General features: G+C 39.2%; 1 non-coding gene across 1 annotated transcript; it reads right to left on the bottom strand.

Moving 5' to 3' along the window:
- Window positions 1-8,650: 8,650 nt before the first annotated feature.
- Window positions 8,651-8,758, bottom strand: LOC112780237 (small nucleolar RNA R71). Its single transcript, XR_003191089.1, has one exon. It is a non-coding gene; the product is annotated as a small nucleolar RNA R71 (small nucleolar RNA).
- Window positions 8,759-11,970: the final 3,212 nt, after the last annotated feature.

Below are 11,970 nucleotides of genomic sequence, written 5' to 3'. Positions count from 1 at the left end.
AGTGGCTGCCACGGTGTTATCTTTCTGCTGGAGCTGCGGACATTCGTCAGTATAATGGCTATAATCAGCACAGATTCTACAAACTCTCTGTGGGACTAACTATTGGCTTTGCTGTGGTGGAGAAGGTTAGGCTTGCTGAACTTGTTGTTGATTCAATTGCATCTGCTTCAGCAAGTTGGTCATTTCACAGATACTCTGAGTTAGAGCAGCAGTCTCTCTGCTAGAGGATACTTCTGCAATGGCTTTTGAATGGCCTTATTTCTGCCTGTGATTTTGAGTAGATTCAGCTAAGTCGCTGATCAATTGCCATGCCTCATCAGTGGCCTTGTACTTTTTCATAGACCCATTGCTAGCACTTTCCAATGTGGTCTTATCTTGGGGCCTCATGCCCTGTGTGACGTAACCGAGTAACACTATCTTGTCAATCATATGGTGGGGGTAAGCTTCCAGAAGATTATTGAAGCGCTCCCAGTATTCACAGAGAGTCTTGGATTCATCCTGAACAATCATGGAAATGTCTTTCCTCAGTTTATCAGTAACTTCAGCTGGAAAGAATTTTTCCAAAAATTCTCTTCTAAGTGTATCCCAGTTGGATACAGTTGTTGCAGGTTAAGTGTAGTACCACTATCTCACCTTTCCCTCAAGAGAGAACGGGAAGGCTTTTAGCAAAATAGAAGTTTCATTCGCACTATCACGCCTGACAGTAGAACAGGCTGCTTGAAAATCTCTCAGGTGCTTGATAGGCTCTTGAGCAGGTAAGCCATGAAACTAGGCATCAAATTGAGCAGTGCAGTCTTTATTTCAAAGTCTGTAGCCACTGCTGGGTGATGCGCTTGAAACGGTTGCATTGTAAAATCAGGGGCTCCAACCTCCTGGATAGTAACTCTCGTAGGTACTGCCATGTCACCTATACATAAATAAACCGAATCAGTAGAACGGGGGCTGGTTTCTTCCTCAAATGACCTTTCAAATCCGCCCTTAGAGAGGACTAACCGACGCTGAGCTTGCCTTATTCGTGAAATAGTTCTTTCAATCTCAGGATCGAATACTGGCAAGCTTGGATCAAGAAGTGAACGCGTCATCTAACGAAAGAAACAAGCAGCACATAGTAGCAAAATAAAATAAAATGCAAATAAATAAAATCCAATCAATAACTTTAGCACTCTATTGCAACTCTCCGGCAACGGCGCCAAAAATTGACGTGGCGAAAATTGGCGAGTTAAGAATTGTTATAAGATATGCGTTGCAAGTATAGTTCTTAACCAACCAGAAATCCGCTTATCAATTTAGAAGGGTTGTCACAAAAATTAAGATTAAAATACTGGGAGTATGAATCCCAGGTCGTCTCCCAACGAGTTGCAGAAAGGTGTGCTATTTTATTAATCAGATGTTTTCAAAAAGAGTTTGAGTTGAATAAACAGGAAATTAAATTGGGGAAATTAAGTAATTTAAATAAAGGCCTTGACTGGGAGTAGATTAGTTGGAAGCCCTATTCTTGTTGCTGTACTCTCAAGATTAATTGATAATTGAAGGTTGTTCTGTTTAGTTATCCCTTACTAGGTAAGGGAAAGTCAAACAGGTTGGAATGCTGTTTCTATTCACAAGTCCCAATCCGCTTACTTGGAAGGACTGGCGTTAGTGACTAGAGAGCAATCCAACAATAAATCCAATTACAATTTCTCTTTTGAGCATTCCAACTCAAGGGTTCCTTTCAATCAACTCCCCATCAAGTTAGGGAACTACTCGCTCATTGTGAATGTAGAACTCATAACATAGGAAAGGGAATTAAAGAAAGACATGATAAATAAAACTCAAAGGAATCAATTAAAAATAAAAGTAACTCTTGTATTAATAAATTCTAAAATAATCCAATAGTAAAATTGAGTAAATTAAAGGACATGGAAGAGTAAAGCCAAGTAAAGAAAACGAACTAGAGTGACGAAGTCTTGATGAGGTAATAACTCTTCTCAATATCCCAATGCAAAGAGCAATAGAAATAAAAATCCTAAGAACTATTAATGTGTAGAGTGAAAACCTAGAAGAGGAGTAAAACTAGATCTAAAACTAAAAACTGTGTAGAATGAATGTCTTTGGTTTCTGCATGTTCTCTGGCTCTAGTCTGCTTTTCTGGGCTGAGAACTGGGTCAAAGTAGGGCCCAAAATCGCCCCCAGCGAATTCTGCAGATTATACAGATCGCGCATGTCACGCGATCGCGTCATTCATACGGACGCGACATTCGGCGTTTTGCTTTGCCATGCGGGCGCGTCATCCACGCCTCCGCGTCACTTGTGCTATTCCAATCCGCACGGTCGCGTGAGCCATGCGGCCGCGTCACTGCGATTTCCTCTCTTTCGCGCGGTCGCGTGAGCCATGCGGCCGCGTCACTTCTCGCTGGTCATCTCCTCAACTTCTTGTGTTCCTTCCATTTTTGCAAGCTTCCTTTCCAATATCCAACTCATTCATGCCCTATAAAGCCTGAAACACTTAACACACAGATCACGGCATCGAATGGAATAAAGGAGAATTAAAATACATAATTAAAAGTCTCTAGGAAGCAAGTTTTCAATCATGTAATAATTTTAGGAAGGAAATGTAAATGCATGCTAATCATATGAATAAGTGGGTAAAGATCATGATAAAACCACAAAATTAAACACATTATAAACCATAAAATAGTGGTTTATCAATGTGTCTTTGGAGGTGGCGTCCGTGTTTTTGTTTGGCGTTCTATCCACCAAACCAGAGTTGTGGTCATTTCATGGTCGTCCGCCATGGTGATGGGATGACTTCCAGGTTCCCCGGCAACAGCGCCAATGTTCCGAGGGTTACCTGAAACTAAAGGTCAATCTCGGATGAGATCTGCCGTGGTGGCCGGAGCTGTCGTGTCCGGTTTGTTGGATCTGGTGGCCGGAGCTGTCGTGTCCGACCTGGTGGAACTGGTAGAGCTGGAGATGCTGCTGATCCTTCGTCACCGGTGGGTGGTGGTACCTGCAAGAGACTCTGATGCTTAAGTTCGCCTTGGCTTTAAGCAGGTTTTTAGTAGAATCAGAGTATGAGTTATACCTGGGTGCTCTAGTGTATTTATAGTAGTCTGGAGTGATCTTTCTGGAGATAAGATAGTTATCTTATCTTATTTTTGAGTGAACTCACCTTATCTTTTAAGGGAACCGCCTTATCTTTCTAGGCTCTTGCCACCTTTATTTTGGGCTGCGTCCTTTTGTGTGGGCCTACTTTGGGCCTCTATGGAGATTTGGCCGAGCTCTTTGTGAAGAGGTCGATAATGGACTAACCTTCCAAGAGGTCGGTCATGGGCCAACCTTCTAAGAGGTCGGTCATGGGCCAACCTTCTAAGAGGTCGGCCAACCCGGTCCTTTATAGCTCGAACCGATGTATGAACACTGAGAATGTGTTGCCTTTTTGTAAAATTGAAAATTCTATTTGTTCTATTTTCTGTAATATCAATTTTTGACACTTGCTTGGGAAGATTTTCCTAAGCGCCAGTCATGGCTAGATTGGGTCGTGACAAGGACCTGTATCTGAAAAATAAGAGATATATACGGAATGAGAACCCGATCGCATGAGTTCCTAGTATTGTAACAGTGCCAAATAGATATTGTATAAGGCAACAGAAACTTATTAAGCAATCCTATACTCCATAAATCATCATATCCATCCAAATTTAATCTCACTAATCCTTAATTAAACAACTATCATAAGGGAGTCTAAATCTAACTCAACATTTCTTAACTTTTCACAACTCTCCAAATAGAATAGAACCAACCCTCAACATCAACTGACACCAGCATGAGGGACCTCTCAAGTGTGCAATCACAAGCAATGCAAAAAAAGTAATATACAGATAGATTCAAGTAAAGAAATTATCATATAATCATGTACCATGTACAATTAGGCAAACCATTACAATTAAGCAAACCCAAACAAATAAAACATATGGAAAAGATGTATGCCTGTTCTATGGTTGATGAGTCTCATCTATTGATTATATAGCCAACTCGACATGTTTGGTAGCGAACACTGGACGGTCCCTAAGAGCGCATCCCCAAGACTACTCTATGCATATATTCACAATTTTCATCTCATTGGGGGAATCCGGGGAGTTAAAGTGCCTAGTCACAACTTGCGACGAAGGATCAACAGAATCTCAAATCTCAACTTGGAGCAAGTGGAGCCGACCCACTGCATCTACCCAGGAAAATTCATGAATCAGATAAAGTTTTAAATCATATATCATTTTCAACCAGGAGCAAGTGGGGGCAAACCATTGCATCTACCTTGGGAGATTCAAACCATAACCCAGAGCAAGTGGAATAGTGCCACTGCATCTACCCAGGTAGGTATATCTCAATCAGAATCATTTTCAATCTCAATTTCATTTTCAATCTTATAACACTCTAATATTCAAATCTTTATGCTCGAGTTATAAGTCAATGATAATAAGGTGGTACGACTCAAGGTGGATTTATAATATGTATATAATTAAAAGAAATTATTAAACGAGAAGACTGAAAAGGAGTAACATAAAATTGTGATAAAAAACACTCACTGATGAGCGGATAATTTATACGCTTTTTGGCATTGTTTTTACATAGTTTTTAGTATGATTTAGTTAGTTTTTAGTATATTTTTATTAGTTTTTAAATAAAATTCACATTTCTGGACTTTACTATGAGTTTGTGTATTTTTCTGTGATTTCAGGTATTTTCTGGCTGAAATTGAGGGACTTGAGCAAAAATCAGATTCAGAGGTTGAAGAAGGACTGTAGATGCTGTTGGATTCTGACCTCCCTACACTCAAAGTGGATTTTCTGGAGCTACAGAACTCCAAATGACGCACTCTTAATTGCATTGGAAAGTAGACATCCAGGGCTTTCCAGAAATATTTAATAGTCCATACTTTGACCGAGTTTAGACAACACAAACTGGCGTTCAACGCCAGCTTCTTGCTCTATTCTGGAGTCAAACGCCAGAAACATGTTGCAAAGTGGAGTTAAACGCCAGAAACAGGTTCTAAACTGGTGTTTAACTTCAAGAAATACCTCTCCACGTGAAATCTTCAATGCTCAGTCCAAGCACACACCAAGTGGGCCCCGAAAGTGGATTTCGGCATCATTTACCTATTTCTGTAACCCTAGTAACTAGTTTAGCATAAATAGAACTCTTTACTATTGTACTGGGGGTCCTTTTCCCTTAATTTGGAATTCAACGGCCATGCCTGGACCTTGTTCTTATGTATTTTCAATGGTAGAGTTTCTACACACCATAGATTAAGGTGTGGAGCTCTGCTGTTCCTCATGAATTAATGCAAAGTACTATTGTTTTTCTATTCAACTCAAGCTTATTTCTTATCTAAGATATACACTTGTTCTTCAACCTGAGGAAGGTGATGATCTGTGACACTCATCACCATTCTCACCCATGAACGCGTGCCTGACAACCACCTCCGTTCTACTTGCAATCGCTTAAGTGCATATCTCTTAGCCTTCTGGTTCATGACGCATGGTTGCCTCGCCTGACAACCGAGCCTTCCATTCCATGAGATCAGAGTCTTCGTGGTATAGGCTAGAATTATTGGCGGCCATTCTTGAGATTCGGAAAGTCTAAACCTTGTCTGTGGTATTCTGAGTAGGATCTGGGAAGGGATGGCTGTGACGAGCTTCAAACTCGCAAGTGCTGGGCGTAGTGACAGATGCAAAAGGATGACTAAATCCTATTCCAGTATGATCGAGAACCGACAGATGAATAGCCGTGCGGTGATAGCGTATTTTGGACCAATTTCACTGAGAGGACGGGATGTAGCCATTGACAACGGTGATGCCCTGCATAAGCTTGCCATGGAAGGGAGTAGGAACGATGGGATGAAGATAGCAGGAAAGCAGAGGTTCAGGAAGAACAAAAGCATCTCTATACGCTTATCTGAAATTCTCACCAATGAATTACATAAGTATCTCTATCCTAGTTTATATTTTAATTATGTTTTAATTATCAATTCTCTATAACCATCTGAATCCGCCTGACTGAGATTTACAAGGTGACCATAGCTTGCTTCAAGCCGACAATCTCCGTGGGATCGACCCTTACTCACGTAAGGTTTATTACTTGGACGACCCAGTGCACTTGCTGGTTAGTTGTGTGAAGTTGTGACAAAGTGTGTGAATTACGTTCCGAGCACCAAGTTTTTGGCGCCATTGTTAAGGATCACAATTTCGTGCACCAAGTTTTTGGCGCCGTTGCCGGGGATTGTTCGAGTTTGGACAACTGACGGTTCATCTTGTTGCTCAGATTAGGTAATTTTATTTTAATTTTAAGTTTTTATTTTTATTCTTTTTATTTTCGAAAAAACAATTTTCAAAAAAAAAAAATATTCTATGTTCTTCAAAATTTTTAAGAATGAATTCTAAAGTTTCATGAGATATGTTGAAGCCTGGCTGGCTGTAAAGCCATGTCTAAATTCTTTTGGACCGAGGCTTCCACTCATCAGCACAAAAGCAAGTTGAATGAAGTATCAACTGTTATATGTCTGATATGTATGCTGAAGCTTGGCTGGCCATTGGCCATGTCTAGTGTTTTGGACCGGAGCTTTCACTGAAAGCTTGGCTGGCTAGTAAGCCATGTCTAATTCCTGGACTGGAGCTTTAGATTAACATTGCAAGATTCCTGGAATTCCTATTAAAAATTTTGAAATCCTTATTTTCCTTTTCAAAATAATTTTCGAAAAATATACAAAAAAAATTTATAAAATCATAAAAACAAAAAATTTGATGTTTCTTATTTGAGTCTAGAGTCAATTTTTAAGTTTGGTGTCAATTGCATGTTTATCTCTTTCTTGCATTTTTCGAAAATTCATGCATTGCATTCTTCATGATCTTCAAGTTGTTCTTGATGAATCCTGTTGTTTGATCTTCATATTTTCTTGTTGTGTGTTGCATCTTGTTTTTCATATGCATTTTTGCATTCATAGTATCTAAAAACTAAAAATTTCTAAGTTTGGTGTCTAGCATGTTCTTCTTTTCTTCAAAATTTTCAAAAATAAGTTCTTGGTGTTCATCTTGACATTCATAGTGTTCTTGCATGCATCATTTGTTTTGATCCAAAACTTTCATGCATTGAGTCTTTTTATTGTTTTTCTCTCTCATCATTAAAAATTCAAAAAATAAAAAAAATATATCTTTTCCTTATTTCACTCATAAATTTCGAAAATTTGAGTTGACTTTTTCAGAACTTTTTAAAATTTAGTTGTTTCTTATAAGTCAAGTCAAATTTTCAATTTAAAAATTATATCTTTTTCAAATCTTTTTCAAAAATCAAATCTTTTTTATTTTTCTTTCATAATTTTCGAAAATTTCAAATTGATTTTCAAAAATCTTTTTTTTATTTTGTTTCATAATTTCAAAATCTTTACTAACAATTAATGTGATTGATTCAAAAATTTTAAGTTCGTTACTTGCCTAATAAGATAGGTTCAATATTTAAATTTTAAAATCATATCTTTCTGTTTCTTGTTAGTCAAGTAATCAACTTTAATTTTCAAAATCAAATCTTTTTAAATTTCTTTTTCAAATCTTTTTCAAAATAAATTTCAATCACATCTTTTTTAAAATTAATTTCAAAATCTTTTCTAACTTCTTGTCTTTTCAAAATTTGATTTTCAAATCTTTTTCAATTAACCACTTAACTTTTTGTTTGATTCTTATCTTTTTCAAAACTACCTAACTAACTCTCTCTCTCTAATTTTCGAAAATCCCTTCCCTCTTTTTCAAAATTCAATTTTAATTAACTAATTGTTTTAAATTTCAATTTAAATTAGTTTCATTTTTCTTTCTAATTTTTGAATTCTAACTTTGATTTTAAATTAAAAACAAAAATATTTTTATTTTATTTTATTTAATTTTCGAATTCTCTTATCTCTCATCCTCTTCTATTTATTTATTTATCTATTAACACCCCTCTTTCACTCAAAAATTCGAACCCACTCCTCTCCCCTGTGTTTGGATTCTTATCTTTTTCTTTCGTTACTCTTCTCTTCTTATACTTACATAAGGAATCTCTATACTGTGACATAGAGGATTCCATATTTTCTTTTGTGTTCTCTTCTTTTTCATATGAGCAGGAACAAGGATAAGAACATTCTTGTTGAAGCTGATCCTGAACCTGAAAGGACTCTGAAGAGGAAGCTAAGGGAAGCTAAAGCACAACTCTCTAGAGAAAATCTGACAGAAAATTTCGAAAAAGAAGGAGACATGGCCGAAAATAATAACAATGCAAGGAAGATGCTTGGTGACTTTACTGCACCAAATTCCAACTTACATGGAAGAAGCATCGCAATCCCTGCCATTGGAGCAAACAATTTTGAGCTAAAGCCTCAATTAGTTTCTCTGATTCAACAGAACTGCAAGTTTCATGGACTTCCATTAGAAGATCCTTTTCAGTTCTTAACTGAATTCTTGCAGATCTGTGATACTGTTAAGACCAATGGGTTGACTCCGAGGTCTATAGGCTTATGCTTTTCCCGTTTGCTGTAAGAGACAGAGCTAGAATATGGTTGGACTCTCAACCTAAAGATAGCCTGAACTCTTGGGATAAGCTGGTCACGGCTTTCTTAGCCAAGTTCTTTCCTCCTCAAAAGCTTAGCAAGCTTAGAGTGGATGTTCAAACATTCAAACAGAAAGAAGGTGAATCCCTCTATGAAGCTTGGGAGAGATACAAGAAACTGACCAAAAAGTGTCTTTCTGATATGCTTTCAGAATGGACCATCCTGGATATATTCTATGATGGTCTGTCTGAATTATCAAAGATATCATTGGACCATTCTGCAGGTGGATCCATTCACCTAAAGAAAATTCCTGCAGAAGCTCAGGACTCATTGACATGGTTGCAAATAACCAGTTCATGTACACTTCTGAAAGGAATCCTGTGAGTAATGGGACGCCGCAGAGGAAGGGAGTTCTTGAAATTGATGCTCTGAATGCCATATTGGCTCAGAACAAAATATTGACTTAGCAAGTCAATATGATTTCTCAGAGTCTAAATGGAATGCAAGCTGCATCCAACAGTACTCAAGAGGCATCTTCTGAAGAAGAAGCTTATGATCCTGAGAACCCTGCAATAGCAGAGGTGAATTACATAGGGGAACCCTATGGAAACACCTATAATCCCTCATGGAGAAATCATCCAAATTTCTCATGGAAGGATCAACAAAAGCCTCAATAAGGCTTTAATAATGGTGGAAGAAACAGGTTTAGCAATAGCAAGCCTTTTCCATCATCCACTCAACAACAGACAGAGAATTCTGAGCATAATCTATCTAGCTTAGCAAATATAGTCTCTGATCTATCTAAGGCCACTTTAAGTTTTATGAATGAAACAAGGTCCTCCATTAGAAATTTGGAGGCACAAGTGGGTCAGCTGAGTAAAAGGGTCACTGAAACTCCTCCTAGTACTCTCCCAAGCAATACAGAAGAGAATCCACAAAGAGAATGCAAGACTATTACCTTGCTTGGTGTGGCCGAACCCAAAGAGGAGGAGGAAGACGTGAATCCTAGTGAGGCAGCCCTCCTAGGACACTCATTGACCAATAAAGAGTTTCCCTTTGAGGAACCAAAGGAATCTGAGGCTCATCTAGAGACCATAGAGATTCCATTGAACCTCCTTCTGCCCTTCATGAGCTCTGATGAGTATTCATCCTCTGAAGAGAATGAAGACATTGCTGAAGAGCAAGTTGCTAAGTACCTTGGTGCAATCATGAAGCTGAATGCCAAATTATTTGGTAATGAGACTTGGGAAGATGAACCTCCCTTGCTCACCAATGAACTGAATGCATTGGATAAGCAGAAATTACCTCAAAAGAAACAGGATCCTAGTAAATTCCTAATTCCCTGTAACATAGGCATCATGACCTTTGAGAAGGCTCTGTGTGACCTGGGGTCAGGAATAAACTTAATGCCACTCTCTGTAATGGAGAAACTTGGGATCTTTGAGGTGCAAGCTGCCAGAATCTCATTAGAGATGGCAGACAACTCAAGAAAACAGGCTTATGGAGTAGTAGAGGATGTGCTAGTAAAGGTTGAAGGCCTTTACATCCCTGCTGATTTCATAGTCCTAGACACTGGGAAGGATGAGGATGACTCCATCATCCTTGGAAGACCCTTCCTAGTCACAGCAAAAGCTGTGATTGATGTGGACAGAGGAGAGTTGGTCCTTCAACTAAATGAGGACAACCTTGTGTTTAAAACTCAAGGATCTCCTTCTGTAACCATGGAGAGTAAGCATGAAAAGCTTCTCTCACTGCAGAGTCAACCAAAGCCCCCACAGTCAAACTCTAAGTTTGGTGTTGGAAGGCTACAACCAAACTCTAAGTTTGGTGTTGAACCCCCACATTCAAACTCTAAGTTTGGTATTGGGAGCTCCCAACAATGCTCTGAATATCTGTGAAGCTCCATGAGAGCTCACTGTCAAGCTACTGACATTAAAAAAGCGCTTGTTGGGAGGCAACCCAATGTTATTTAATTATATCTATTTTATATTTTTTTTATTATTTCGTGTTTTATTAGGTTGATGATCATGTGGAGTCACAAAAACTACTGAAAAATAAAAAACAGAATGAAAAACAGCATTAAAAATAGCACACCCTAGAGGAGGAGCATTCTGGCGTTTAAACGCCAGAAACAAGCATCTGTTTGGACAAGCCCCAAGCTGGCGTTTAACGCTAGAAACAAGCATCTACCTGGTGTTAAACGCCAGAAACGGGCTACATTTGGGCGTTTAACGCCAGAAACAAGTAGCAGTCTGGCGTTAAACGCCAGGATTGCACAGCAAGGGCGTTTTACACGCCTAATTAGAGCAGGGATGTTAAGTCCTTGGCCCCACTGGATTTGTGGACCCCACAGGATCCCCACAAGATCTGTGGATCCCACAGGATCCCTACCACTTCTTCTCTCCTCTTCACACCTTTTCATAACTCTCTTCCCCAAATACCCTTCACCAATCACCTCACTCACTCTTCCCCATCATCTCTTCACCACTCACATCCATCCACTCTTCCCCATAAACCCCACCTACCTCCAAAATTCAAACTCTTTTCCCTGCCAAACCCAACCCTAATGGCCGAACCCTAAACCTTCCCCACTCCTATATAAACCCCTCATTCCTTCTTCATTTTCACACAACACAACCCTTTCTTCTTAACCTTGGCCGAATACACACCTCTATCCCTCTCCTCCATTCTTCTTCTTCTCCTCCTTCTTTCCCTCTTCTTTTGCTCGGGACGAGCAAACATTTTAAGTTTGGTGTGGTAAAAGCATAGTTTTTTATTTTTCATAACCATTAATGGCACCTAAGGCTAGAGAAACCTCAAGAAAGAGGAAAGGGAAGGCAAAAGCTTCCACCTCTGAGTCATGGGAGATGGAGAGATTCATCTCAAAGGTCCATCAAGACCACTTCTATGAAGTTGTGGCCAAGAAAAAGTGATCGCTGAGGTTCCTTTCAAGCTCAAAAAGAATGAGAATCCGGAGATCCGACTTAAGATCCAAAGAAGAGGTTGGGAAGTTCTCACCAACCCCTTTCAATAAGTCGGGATCCTAATGGTTCAAGAGTTCTATGGAAATGCATGGATCACTAGGAACCATGATCAAAGTGTGAACGCGAATCCAAAGCATTGGCTTACCATGGTTCGGGGGAAATACTTAGATTTCAGTCTGGAAAATGTAAGGCTGGCGTTCAACTTGCCAATGATGGAAGAAAACGCACTCCCTTACACTAGAAGGGTCAACTTTGATCAAAGGTTGGACCAAGTCCTCATGGACATATGTGTAGAAGGAGCTCAATGGAAGGTTGACTCAAGAGGCAAGCCGGTTCAATTGAGAAGACTGGACCTTAAGCCTGTAGCTAGAGGATGGTTGGAGTTCATTCAACGCTTAATCATTCCTACTAGCAACCAGTCTGAAGTTACTGTAG

Source organism: Arachis hypogaea, chromosome 19 (genome assembly GCF_003086295.3).
Source record: "Arachis hypogaea cultivar Tifrunner chromosome 19, arahy.Tifrunner.gnm2.J5K5, whole genome shotgun sequence".
NCBI classification, from domain to species: Eukaryota; Viridiplantae; Streptophyta; class Magnoliopsida; order Fabales; family Fabaceae; genus Arachis; species Arachis hypogaea.
The sequence above is the reverse complement of the archived record's forward strand: the minus strand, read 5'-3'. Positions and strand labels throughout refer to the sequence as shown.